Consider the following 14153-nt stretch of genomic DNA (forward strand, 5'->3'; position numbering starts at 1 on the left):
TTATAGAGAACAATCTGATGTTTACCAGAGGGGTGGGGGTAGGGGGAATGGGTTAAATAGGGGATCTGGATTAAGGAGTGCACTTGTCATGATGAGCTCTGGCTGATGTATGGAAGTGTCGAATCACTATATCGTGCACCTGAAACTGATATGACACTGTATGTTAACTGGAATTGACCTGAAAAACTTAAAAAAAGTTTGCTGGTTTCCATGTTAATCATATCTAAAACATTTCTTCACAGCCAACCTCCAGACCAGTATTAGGCTGAGTACCATGATCTAACCAAGTTGACACATAAAATTAGCCATAACACATGGTCACAGATACAAGCAGATTTGGCTGCTCGGTGCCTCTGTCCCTAATGGATTTAATGGATGTGAACTTCAGGGGATTCACCAGCCCTGGAGAACTTGCCAGGTCAGAAGGGCCCAGAGCCTTGGCTTGCTGCCTTGTGCATCTTTTCAGGCTAGGGGGCGGGAGGGATGCATTGATACTCAGGGGTCACCTTGTTGCCAAGGAAAGCAGTTTCTGTGTCAGTCACAAAACCGAGTTACTCCCATGCTTTATTTCCAACCAGCTCCTAAGGCCCACGCACACTCTCCTTGCTACAGGCCCAGTCAGAGCCACTGAGAGCTGTGTGTCTTCCGTCAGCTCTTCACATAGACCTCTCGTGGCACCGTGTGCCGCACAAGCTTTTCCAAGCTGTGGGGAAGGTCTCATTCCTTTCAGATATTTGATTGCAACCACCATGTCCTTTCAGAAGTATTTCTTTTCCTAAACATACTTGATTTCAGTCTCACCTCTTTGCAACCTTGGATAGACACAGTCATCTTGGTGGCCGGGGGGTTGAAATGGGAATGCGTGAGAGCGCTTCCTCGTTTTAACAGATGTTATTGGGCGGCTGAGCTAAATGCAGGCTTGAAACGGTGACCTTTTATGTTGAAGTTGAATAATAAAAGTAGTTTGTGTGCGTCTAGCTCTCCTGATCGAGGAAAGGAATCCAATGCTCAGCAGGAGGGTTTCTTTTGCGAGTGTGCAGCTCCATCCCACTTCTCCTGATCTGATGTGGTGACAGCTCATTTCATAGACAGCACAGCTGGAGAAATTCCAGGTCAGCAGAAAGGGCGGGGAGTGGGGAGGAAAGAGTAGACTTGGTATTTACTATTTGGTGACACTCTGTAGCTCTACTATGCTTTCCCCCATCCTCTGGGCAGGAGGTCCAGGTAGAGTGGATGGGGTAGAAATAGAATGAGGTCACTGTAATGTACTTGCGATTATGTATGGTGATGTCTCTTTGCTTTCTTACTTGTGTCAAATTAGTAAGTCTTATGTTAACGGAGAGGGATAGTGGCATGGGCTGGGATGGGAGGAATACACTTCAGAACTTAGGAAATTATATATAAATATAAGTATATATATAAAATATTATATATGTGTGTATATCTTTAATTTGAAACTTCCTTGGTTGCCATAGTCCAGCTGCAGAAGGCCACCCAATTAGTTAAGAAGAAAAGGTCTTGAGGTCACGGCTGGTTATTTCATGTGTACTAAAATAGAGGAAATGGCCACAGTTGCTTTGCCAGGGGTGTCCAACCCTGAATTAGGCTACAAAGGCATCTTATAGCATCAGACAACTTAAAAAGATGCAAGAAGGGAACCGCTTTCTTTGCACATCTGTTAAGAACATCTGGCTCTGGCATGACCCTGGTAACTTCGACAGTTAGTTGGTGGCCCACAAGGTGAAAAAGAGGCAAACCCTCAAGTTGTCAGGCCTGTCTGTAGAATTTCCTAATGGCAACACCACCAAGTGCAAGGGTGAGAAACAGCTGGTGCGTTTGAGCAGCTGCTGGCCTCTCCTGCGCTGAGCTCATCCCGACCAAGCCTTAAAGACGGGGGCTTATGGGGACTCAGGTGCTCAGAAAGCAGTACCCCTGCACCCTGCCCCAGATGGCCCTTCACCAAGAGCATCATGGGGACATTTGAGAGGCTCACTGCTTCATCTCTGTTGTGGTACTGGGTTATCGAAGAGATGAGTCCCTTGGCAGGCAGCATACGCCAAAGATAGCCACGTCCTCTCTCATCCCACGTGCTCGTCTGCAATGTTACTGTCAAAAGGCAGAGTCTCATTACCCTGCCTTTAAATCTAAGCTGGCCACAGTGCCTTGCTCGTAGCCAATAACATGTTGTGGAGGTGAAGCCTTGCGCCTTCTGAGGTTGGGCCGAGAAAGCCATGCAACTCCTACGTGGCTCTCTCAGAAGGCGTGCTCTCTGGACATCCTCCTGAGGTGACATCCCTCTGAGCTGCTGCCATGCTGTGGGAATCATAAGTTACCCAGAGAGGCCACACGAGTGTGCTCTTGTTGACAGTCCCGGCAGAGGCTAGCCTTTGAGTCATTTTAGCCTGGGCACCAGCCGTGGGAGTACGGAAGTTTCTAGATAATTCCAGCCCCTAAATGTTTTTTTAGCTGAGGTACAAGACATCGTCCTTCCTATGCCCATCCAAATTCCTGACCTACAGAATCTGTGAGCACAATGAAATGGCTGTTTTATCCTACTAGGTTCGGGATCATTTGTTACACAGCAATAGATAATCAAAGCATGCCCGTAAGGATGCTTTTGGAAGAATCTGGATGTCATTCCCACCGCCCTTCCACCCCCTCCCTCCAACCCCTCCATCATTTTCTGTGTACCTAGCACTATATTATGCAATGTGCACTTTGTAAGAGAAGTACAGGGCTATTGCTTGCCTCTTCTTTGCAGGTGCTGAAGAAAAGATGCCGGTTCCTCTGGGGCAATGCAGCCCTCCCCACAGCACACAACCTCTCAGCTCAAGTGCATGGTCCCATTCAACCCCTCTCCAAGCCGGTCTGAGTCGTGCAGAGTACAGACTGCATGACGATACACAGTGGCCCCAGAGAAATGTGAAGGTAAGTCTCCTTGAGGAGTTTACATTCTAATTGATGATATAAAACGTGTCGTTTAAGATGGAAAGTATCAAATGCTAAATCATGTGATAACACGGATTTTAGAAAGAGTTTTGTAATAATAAGAAAAAGGTGCTGGACTTCTATTTTTTTATTTATTATTTTATTTATTTTTTCTAAAAAGCACTAGACTTTTTTTTTTATTATTCATTTTTTTATAATTTGAGTTTTGTTGGTCTCTCTATACTTCTATTCTTTTTTTTTAAGTTTATTTATTGTTTAATTTACATCCAAGTTAGTTAGCATATGGTGCAGCAATGATTTCAGGAGTAGATTCCTTAATGCCCCTGACCCATTTAGCCCATTCCCCCGCCTCCCATAGACCCTCCAGCAATCCTGTTTGTTCTCTATATTTAAGAATCTTTTATGTTTTGTCCCCCTCCCTGTTTTTATATTATTTTTGAAAAGCACTGGACTTTTGTGTTTTTTTTTTTAATTTTATTTTTATTTATTTAATTTACATCCAAGTTAGTTAGTTACAGTGCAACAATGATTTCAGGGGTAGATTCCTTAATGCCCTTTACCCGTTTAGCCTATCCCCCTTCCCACTACCCCGCTGGTAACTCTCTGTTCGTTCTCCATATTTAAGAGTCTCTTCTGGGGGCGCCTGGGTGGCGCAGTCGGTTAAGCGTCCGACTTCAGCCAGGTCACGATCTCGCGGTCCGTGAGTTCGAGCCCCGCGTCGGGCTCTGGGCTGATGGCTCAGAGCCTGGAGCCTGTTTCCGATTCTGAGTCTCCCTCTCTCTCTGCCCCTCCCCCGTTCATGCTCTGTCTCTCTCTGTCCCAAAAATAAATAAACGTTTGAAAAAAAAATTAAAAAAAAAAAAGTCTCTTCTGTTTTGTCCCCCTCCCTGTTTTTATATTACTTTTGCTTCCCTTCCTTTATGCTCATCTGTTCTGTGTCTTAAAGTCCTCATATGAGTGAAGTCATATGATATTTGTCTTTGACTAATTTCGCTTAGCATAATACCCTCTAGTTCCAACCACGTAGTTGCAAATGGCAAGATTTCGTTCTTTTTGATTGCCGAGTAATACTCCATTGTGTGTGTGTGTGTGTGTGTGTGTGTGTGTGTATCCCACATCTTCTTTATTCATCCATCGATGGACATTTGGGCTCTTTCCATACTTTGGCTATTGTTGATAGTGCTGCTATAAACATTAGGGTGCATGTGTCCCTTCGAAACAGCACACCTGTACCCCTTGGATAAAAACCTAGTAGAAAAGCACTGGACTTCTAAATAGGAGATCTGGGTAGAGGAGCTGCATTCAAGTCGTGCTGTGCTATCACCTAGCATGGCCTTGCTTGGTGCCTGGGAGCAAGAGCTTGAGTTCTCTGGGCTTCAGTGTCCTTCACCTGGGGAATGAAGGAGTTGGGCCAACTGGTATTTCTCAAACTTTTCCATCCAGACATCCTTAGAGCAGAGTCGGGTCTGAGGGTTTAGTGTGAACTGGCTCCCAAAGCTGGACTCAAAAATTGCAAGCATATTTTATCTCTTCGTATGGTCCACTTCTCACTGCCTTCAGTTTTCGGGGGAAAAAATTATGTTAGTGGAAAAGCTTTTCCCCAACCATCATATTTTAAATAGTACAGCTCCTTTACCACCACCATTCTCTATCTGTGGTGGATTAAAGGTGGCCACAAAGTCTTTGATGCTCCTCCTGTTGAGAGACCGGGTCTCTGTCCACTTAAAGACAGGTTCTGTGGTTGCTTTGAGCAATAGAAGAGGCAGATGTGGTGCCGGGACAGTTTCCAGGCCCAGGCCTTAAGGGATTGGAAGCTTCTACTTCCTGCCTCTTTGAGCAGTTTGTCCTAGGTTTTATTATTTGAGAACCCAAGCTGAAGTGGCCCTCTGCAGGTCCCCCAGTCCACGGTTCCAGCCGAGCCCAGCCTTCTAGTCATCCCCACCAGGACACCAGACACATGAACAAAGCCATCCTGAACCCTAAAGACCACACCAGTTGCCAGTTGATGTTACTGATTAGAAGGACTGCCCTAATTTCTGAGCCCTGCCGAAATGTCTGGCCCCCAAAATTGCGAGATGCAGTAGAATAGTTCTTATTCCAAACCACTAAGTCTTGAGGTGGTTTGTCGCGCAGAAATGGATAACTGGAACACCCACCCTCCACCTGCTTTTATTTTCTTCACTGCCAGTAGTGACTCAGATCTGGCTCTCACTAGCTCGTGAGAGCTCATCATTCAATTCTCGGGAATCTTGTGAGCCAGGTATTAAACAAAGCCATCGTTAAAAATTATTCAACTTACAATGAAATGGATTATATTTTAAAAAGGTAATAAATCCTCAAAACGCATCGCTTCCTGGTTATTTTATTACATTTTACTCTCGTCTATACCCTAGAGGTTGTGTCTCTTTTTTTTTTTTTTTAATTTTTTTTTCAACGTTTATTTATTTTTGGGACAGAGAGAGACAGAGCATGAACGGAGGAGGGGCAGAGAGAGAGGGAGACACAGAATCGGAAACAGGGTCCAGGCTCTGAGCCATCAGCCCAGAGCCTGACGCGGGGCTCGAACTCACGGACCGCGAGATCGTGACCTGGCTGAAGTCAGACGCTTAACCGACTGAGCCACCCAGGCGCCCCAAGGTTGTGTCTCTTTTATCTACCTGTGTGGTGACGCTACTCTGCAATGGGATGCCACTGCATGTTTCTTTCCAAATACACGTTCAGTGACATCACATTGGTAGTTGACCATGGTGGAAGTATTCACACTACAGAAATAATCCATTACCTTCCAGGAAGCTGGTTATTTAACATTTACCAGAACGCTATTACAACCATTTATTGTACTTATTAGCCATCTGATACATTAGCTCTTTATTGATTATTTGCTTACCGTTCTCCCCACAATGGAATTTAAGCTTTCCAAGAGTAAGAGCTTAGTCTTTTTTTTGTTCACTCTTATATCCCCAGAACCTAGAAGAGTGTCAGGCACAGAGGAAGTATTCCATAAATATTTTTGCGTGAAGGCATTCTGCTCCGTTACCATTTGTGTAGTGAATGTAGTTTGCCACATTCCTCTTCTCCGGACACTGCTGGCATCTCTCTTGGCCTCTTCGTGACTGCCACAGACACCTGATTTAAGCTGTACCAGTGTGCATCCCCAAACTATGCATTTGGAATTGAGTGAGAGAACCCAAGACGATAGTTGATTGTGTGTAAGAGGGAGAGTAAGGGGTTAGCCAGTAATTGGATGGCTGTTTTCTTTAAAAATTTTAATCTTTATTTATTTTTGAGAGAGAGAGAAAGAGAGCGAGAGAGAGAGAGCGAGAGAGAGAGAGAGAGGAACTCTGAGTGGTCAGCACAGAGCCCGACGCGGGGCTCAAACTCATGAAGTGAGAGATCATTACCTAAGCCGAAGTTGGACGCTTAACCACTGGAGCCACCCAAGCACCCCTGATGACTGGTATTTTAAAGTGTGTGAACTTGAAAGATATTGATGGCCATTTCTTATTTATCATGAGGACTGAATAGCAAAGAAAGCCTTCTTCTAGGAAGAATGAGCCATACTCAGAGACAGGAAAGGAGAAGATTCCCTGATGTTAGTCCCTCCTGAGGTCTCCTATATTCTTGCCTTTCAGGTCTGGGAGACTCCCCGTATCATAAACATCCTTGTTGAGTGTATTCATTTACTAAAGTTACTTCTGTTACTTGCAACCCAAAGCATCCTAAGAAACATAACCTCCATGTTTGTTTTAAATAAGCTCTTAAATTACTTAGAAAAAAATAACAAAAACACTTCCTGTGGGTCTCTTTGGTAATTTTGGAGGGATGGGTCACATTTAGTCTCTTTTGTCTGAAAACACGTACATCAGGTTTGGCTTCCGCAATTTGTGTTCCCTTCTGAGAGTCACGGTGTGTTGAAAATTAGGTTAATATATGATTGTGGGTTCAAAGAGCAACCGTTTTATTTTCCACCGGTTCACAATCTCTATGTTCACAATCTCTACCAGGGCCACGACTATGGAGAAGATGCTAAGAACTGACAGGGTGCGCAGGGCTCGTCAGAGGAAGTTTTCCTTAACTGTATCTTCCTCGGGTCAATTTGGGGGAGAAAATCTAATTTCAGATGGTCTCTTTTGGGGGTGTCAGGGTGGCCCAGTCAGTTGAGTATCCAACTCCTGATTTCAGCTCAGGTCTTGATCTCACAGTTCATGGGATCAAGCCCTGTGTCAGTGACAGCACTGAGCCTGTTTGGAATTCTCTCTCTCTCTCTCTCTCTCTCTCAAAATAAATAAACATTTAGAAGAAAAAAAGTCTCTTTTGCTGTATCAGAGAAGTACTGGTCAGAGGGCTGTTTTGTGAACAGGGTTCGTTGTTGATGTTATTCTTTTCCTGCCACTTATTCCCTGAAATTTTCATCACAAGGAAATGAAGGTCTCAACCAGCTTGAGGTTCCCCACAATCAGTACTGTGTGGTTTTTCAGATTTCAGTTTCGCCACAGCAGCCTTCTTCTGAGCAGGGAAAGTGTTTAGAGTCTGGCCTGACACCAGAGGATGGCGTGTGGGGTGCCCTGGGCAGCATTTGCTGAATAAGCCAGCTCTGGGAGGCACTGTCGTGGTGGGGGGGGGGAACGCCAAATTCATTCGTTCACTCTGTCTGGGTTTTTCTGCTTTGTCCTGATGTGTCGTTTTTCTTCTTTGCTCGTGAAGAAACGTAACGATCCAATTCTGAATTTGTACCCGATCATGTTTTCTTGGTTATACCCGCCGATGTTTTCGGAAAAGAGGGTTTTCCAAGTTACTTGCCATTTCATCACCATTTTGTCTAAACCAATTGTGTGGTGTGATCGCCTGTTTGTTCGCTTACTGCGAATGATATTTCCTTACCTCGCTGCAGCCGGGAAGAGAAGCCAGGGGCTGCCACTGGTGAGTTCAGGGGCAGCTTCCCTTCCTACAGGCCACAGTCCCAGGGCTTCTGCTCCTTTAACTTAAAACACATTTGGCCACATCAAAGGGAAAGGTTCTCCCTTTACACGAACTGCTGGGTCCAGAGTCCTTCTGAAAAGCTACCTCAAAGGAAGCTTTTTATTCCTTTTTAGCAAAGACTCCTCCCTTGTTGGTTGCCAAAAACCCTGTTGCCTTTCCTTCAAAATCTACACAATTATCTAAAAATATATTTTAAAAAAAAAATTTTTTTTTTCAACGTTTATTTTATTTTTGGGACAGAGAGAGACAGAGCATGAACGGGGGAGGGGCAGAGAGAGAGGGAGACACAGAATCGGAAACAGGCTCCAGGCTCTGAGCCATCAGCCCAGAGCCCGACGCGGGGCTCGAACTCCCGGACCGCGAGATCGTGACCTGGCTGAAGTCGGACGCCTAACCGACTGCGCCACTCAGGCGCCCCTAAAAATATTTTGAAAGACTTTTCAACATACAGCCAAGGGCAGAGAGAAACACAGCAGGTACCTGTGACTCATCACCTAAATATAACAGACATCTAGCACGTTGCCATACTTGCGTTAGGTCCTTTTTCTTAAAGAAATCCAAGATTACAAATGGCAATAAAGCCCCTTTTGTAGCCTCCCCTTGCCTATTCCTCTTCCTTCCTCCTAACTGGTTTTAAAATGTCACTGCACAAGTGACAGCTTCATGCTGTTATTCCTCAGGGCTTTCTCACGTGAGAGATGCTGTGATTTAGGCCCATTTACGTCTTCATGATAATAAAACCCATATTTGAAATGAGCATCCAGGTACGTATCCTCTGCTTCGTAGAGTGACTAATTGTAGTGGGGACTGTGTTATTCTCTCCCTTATTCCCAGTGCACGTGAGGGTCCTCAGGCACCTCGTGTCTGTCACAGTCTTCAGTGGTTTCTTTTGATTTTGAATTTCTCTTGTGTTCCACAGTTTCACCAGGGTTCAGTTTATGCTTCAGCCTTCCTCCGACCCATGTCCCCAATTGAAATTATTACCCTGTTAACACGGTAGATGAAGGATGACATTAAGTTTACAAAACTGAGAATTTCTGGTACCTGTAGACTTGAACCAGCAAGGGGGAGATAGCCAAATGCTGAATCACCTGATTGTCTTCAAAGTGGATTCCAGGGGCCACCTCAGCCTCCGCGAGTCCTCCCTTGCCAGCTGGCCATCATCCTGTCATCTCAGGGGCAGGAATGCTATGCTTACCAGGCTCTGGGCTCAGACCTACCTCCTAGACCTTTCAGGCTGTATCAGGCTGTGCCCATATGAGAGAGAGGGCAGCCGCGAGCCCAGGAAAGAGTGTCTGACAATGTATACTTTTCCTTTGGATTTAAGGAAAACATTGTTTCCTGTCTCCCTCCAGCCCAGCCCGAGAGAAACTGTGTGTCCTTTTCCCCCCACATCCACCCTTACCTTAATCTTGGAGTCCTGCCCCCACTCCAGGGGATATTGACACTGCCCAGGACAGGGGCCCTGAACTTCTGGGGGTTTTATATAGTTTTAAAAAATAAGATACAGGAGCGCCTGGGTGGCGCAGTCGGTTAAGCGTCCGACTTCAGCCAGGTCACGATCTCGCGGTCCGTGAGTTCGAGCCCCGCGTCGGGCTCTGGGCTGATGGCTCAGAGCCTGGAGCCTGTTTCCGATTCTGTGTCTTCCTCTCTCTCTGCTCCTCCCCCGTTCATGCTCTGTCTCTCTCTGTCCCAAAAATAAATAAACGTTGAAAAAAAAAATAAGATACATGTTGGTTTTTTTTTTTCTTCCAAAAATAAAATCTAAAGAATTGCAAGAAAAAACGTACTTTTCCACACAGACCAATATGCTCTTGTGTTTCAGCTACAAACAGGTGGCATAAGGCAGCCCGTGTGCTCACTTTCAAAAAGGTGGATCCCATTTAAGATTAATGAAGAATCTGGAAAAAAAAATTGCACACAACCTGCCGCAGGGAATAATTTGAGGTGCCGTCTACCCAATCTCTGATTCTGAAGCTATAAAATATGCACAAGGTGTCGGAAACAGGGACGCCAATTCAAACGGTACGCGTCCCAGGTATCCAATATTGGCACAAAGCACTCCGTATCTCTAGGAAAGAAAGTACTGACTTCAAGAGGGCTTTGTTCCAAGGGACAACTTTCCCTTCACCACGTAGCACGTGGCGTCCGAGGGCCAGCCCTTCCAGCGTCCCATTCACTAGTCCTCTGGGTGATTCTGGCCTGGGCCAGCTCCCTGCGGGGCCTTGCCGAGGAAATCCTCACAAAGTAGCAAACATTGGCGGAGTGCTTAGCAAGTGCCTGGCACTGCCCAAAGTGGTTCATATGCCTTATTTCTCTTAATCCTCCTAACAGCCCCGGGTAGGCAGGTATTATCATCCTTGGGGTCCCACAGGAGTGGGTTGGGAGGGAGGCAGTGTGACCGGGAGCTGGGACCCCGTGGTGATATTACTGTGCTCCCTTCCACCCAGCCCTCGTCCAATTACCATAAAACCACCTCAGCAGCCAGACACTCCTAATAGCTAACTGTCTAGCAAAGGCTGCATTGTCTTTGGAGCTTTAAACACAGCCCTTTTAATTGGAATTGCTTCCTAATTCAGCTTCATATATCTTCTCTCCTCCCACACAAAGAATCCATTGTGTTGGTCTCAGGGACGAACTGGATGCTCCTTTGATATACTTTGCATGTAAATGTAAGGAACAAGACTCATTTGATTTCATTATATCCTTTATTGATGCGCCTGCAGCATTTTATTGTAGGTTTTTGTGACTGGAATTCCTAACAAAGGAGAGAGAGGGCTTCTAGGCTGGCAGCTCCTTCGGAGAGAGGGTTTACCACGCTGGGCTCTAAAGGGACCCTCACTCATTGCTGTTGTCATCTCTAAGCTTTTCAAAGGGCTCTAAGCAGTTTTCGAGAGCTGCTGCTATTCTGTAACTATAAAGTGTTATCAAGCATGAGGCAAATGCAAGACATCATCCTTGCCACTATGCAGCGGGTGGGGAGTTTACTGAACCTGCCAGAAAAGAGGCTGGATGACATCCGTATCACTGGGAGAAAGACGCTCATGTGCCAAGACTGACAGAGCTGGTACCTAATCCTTCCTACCTGCAATGACAGGCTCCTGGGACTAGAGAATGGGGTTAATTATTCCCAACATTCTTCATTGTAATTCTAAATGAGATAATGATTGGAAATAGTACATCGTCATTGAACTGAAAATGCCCGAGGCATTCTCCTGCTGGAGAAACTAGCATTTTTTCCTATGGCGTGTTTATTTCCTTCAGCACTATCTTTTTTTTTTTTTTTTCAGGTTTACTCAATGTTTTTAATAATTGGAACCTCTATCACTCCAAACAGAAGCAGCTAACACTGATTAAAAACTTAAAAAGCACCCTGCACTTTGTTGTGTTCTTGCATTTAATCCTAGCAGTGGCCTTATGAAGTTGGGATTTTTTTAAATTTCCATTTTACAGGCAAGAGATGGCAGAAGTGCTACTACCCCCAGGGGACACAGCAAGTGCCCTGAGGTTCCAGGACTTGAACCCTTGGAATCAGACAGCAAAATGTGAGACACTGTCTCCTAAGACCTGAGCTTTCTTTCGTTAACATCCTCATTTAGAGGTTTGCTCGTATCCCACCTAGAGGCCTCTGGCGTCCATGGCCCTCCTGGTGCACATGGCTTTTAAATGGCCCATCAGCCTTCTCTTTTCCAGCCTTCCCTTTTCTAGATCAAACCGTGTTCATATTGCTGTCTCCCAACAAGGCCCATCTGGGACCGTTCCACATTAGCAGAGGCCTCTGTGGGCACCGCGCTTCGCAAAAACGAAACGTTTGTGCGTAGCGTTGGGTGACCCAGTTCTCCACTGTAAAAAGGCTTGATATATAAAAATCCATATCAATACAACAGAAGCCTTGGTGTTGCCTAAGTATATGCTCTACAAAAAGCTAATTTACCTTACTTTGATTTACTGCAGAGTTCCTCCAAATACTGAGCTCCCTGGTGCATTTAAAATGAAATTCAACTGATGACAAAATTGATTCACAGCTTTTCAAGAACTAAGGCATAAAGAAGGCAACCTGCTTTAGGTAAACTCTTTCATATGTATTCATATATTTCCTTTAGCCTGGGAGCTCCAATGTTAAACGTGACTAAAGGTTTCTCCAGGTTTCCACACATGAGTGGAGCCCGATTCTCTCCCCTTCCCTTCACTCTAGTTCCCGCTGAGCATCAGAATGTGAGCAAATCAGCGACCACGTAGTGCTTTTCAGTGATCCCAGGACTCCCACACTGCTCTCTTTAACTCTCTGAAAGAGTACCTTCAGGGGTGCCTGGGTGGCGCAGTCGGTTGAGCGTCCGACTTCAGCCAGGTCACCATCTCGCGGTCCGGGAGTTCGAGCCCCGCATCGGGCTCTGGGCTGACGGCTCAGAGCCTGGAGCCTGTTTCCGATTCTGTGTCTCCCTCTCTCTCTGCCCCTCCCCCGTTCATGCTCTGTCTCTCTCTGTCCCAAAAATAAATAAATGTTGAAAAAAAAAAAAAGAATATCTTCAGATTTTCTAGCTGATTAGAGAGTTGGATGGGAGTGCAGTAGGGTCTAAATACTATTGTCTTTCAAAGACATTGCAGAGGAGCCAGAGTTGCTGACTGCTGCACATAAACACTTTTGAACATAATCAATAACCTTGAGATTGTGTTTCTGTTTTCCCTTCACTCTGCAAAAAGAAATCGGACTTAAATAGCAAACTAACTGTGATTATGGATGCACTTCAGATGATAATCAGATGAGTGGTGGTATTTATTTCAGATCTGAAAAGAAATCTATTCCTGCCTTTCTCACTTCTGTTTCCCTGTCAAGCAGGCAGTCCCATGCCGGGCTTCTTAGTGGCTGAGCATTTCTAGTTAGCTTTAATTATCATCTAGCTCATGATTTCCTTGGTAGGTTGGGTTTCCTATTTGGCCCTCACTCCTAATTTTCTACCTTCTTTATTAAGTTTCTATTGTGTGTTGCAGATTACCAGAAACATAGTGACTGAAGATGGCATACCTTTATGATCTCACAATTCCATGAGTCAGGCATCTGGGTGCTGCTTAGCTGGCTTCTTTGCTCACAGTCCCACAAAGCTGAAATTAAGGTGCCATCCGGGGGTGTGATCTCACCTGAGGCTTGGGGGTCCTCGTCCAACTTCTGTCGTTGCGGGCAGGATTCATTTTCTTGCAACCATAGAATCTACAGCAGCTTGCTTCTTCAAAGTCAACACCTCTGAACTATAGCCTCTTTTAAAGGGCTCACCAACTTAAATCAGGTCCACCCAGGATCACTGCCTTTTGATTAATTTAAAGCCAACTGATTGTAGACCTTAACTACATCTGAAAAAAAAAAAAAAAAAAAAAAGCTCTTCATCTTTACTGCGTAATACCATCATGGGAGTGATGTCCCATCACCTTTGACACATTCTGTTGGTTAGAAGCAAGTTACAGGTCCCACCGACACTCAAGGATGTGGGGCACTGAAGGTCATCTTATATTCTACATTCTCCTTCTGGATAAGAACTGGAACGAGGCTAGTGGGCATCCACTGGCATGCATTCAGGACTGTATAACATAGATTAATGCTCAAGCAAATGTCCTATGTTGTCTGTGTACATCATTGAATCATATTCCAAAGTTGAAGGTCCCTGTTTCAAGAGTTTAAGGTTTTCCCTTATTGGACAACTTTGACATTAATGTCTTTCCATGTAGTCATCCTGGACGTTGAATTGTTCCTTTCCAGAGGATATTAGGGAGTAAAGAAAGCTGAGTCTATTAGCAGGACTTTCTTCAACCTCAAATGGAAAAGCAAAGGTGTTTCAGGATAAGAATATTGATAAGAGCCAAAGATCCAAGGGAAAGACTCAGCCTCTCCTATGTTGGAATAAACTGAGTTCTTTCTGTTCCCTAGAGTCCTCAGAGGAAAAATGCCCCGATCATGATGTTTGCAGTAAGGCTGGGCCATAGCTCTACTATTTGTGTTAAAAAACACTTCTCTAGTGGTGCCTGGGTGGCTCAGTCAGTTAAGCATCCAACTTCAGCTCAGGTCATGATCTCATAGTTTATGGGTTCGAGCCCCACATTGGACTCTGTGCTGACAGCTCAGAGCCTGGAGTCTGCTTTGGATTCTGTATCTCCCTTTCTCTCTGCCCCTTCCCTGCTCTCTCTCTCTCTCTCTCTCTCTCTCTCTCTCTCTCTCTCTCTGTCTCTTTCTCTGT

This window comes from Herpailurus yagouaroundi, unplaced genomic scaffold (genome assembly GCF_014898765.1).
Source record: "Herpailurus yagouaroundi ecotype Mexico unplaced genomic scaffold, PumYag 141, whole genome shotgun sequence".
In the NCBI taxonomy this organism is placed as follows: domain Eukaryota; kingdom Metazoa; phylum Chordata; class Mammalia; order Carnivora; family Felidae; genus Herpailurus; species Herpailurus yagouaroundi.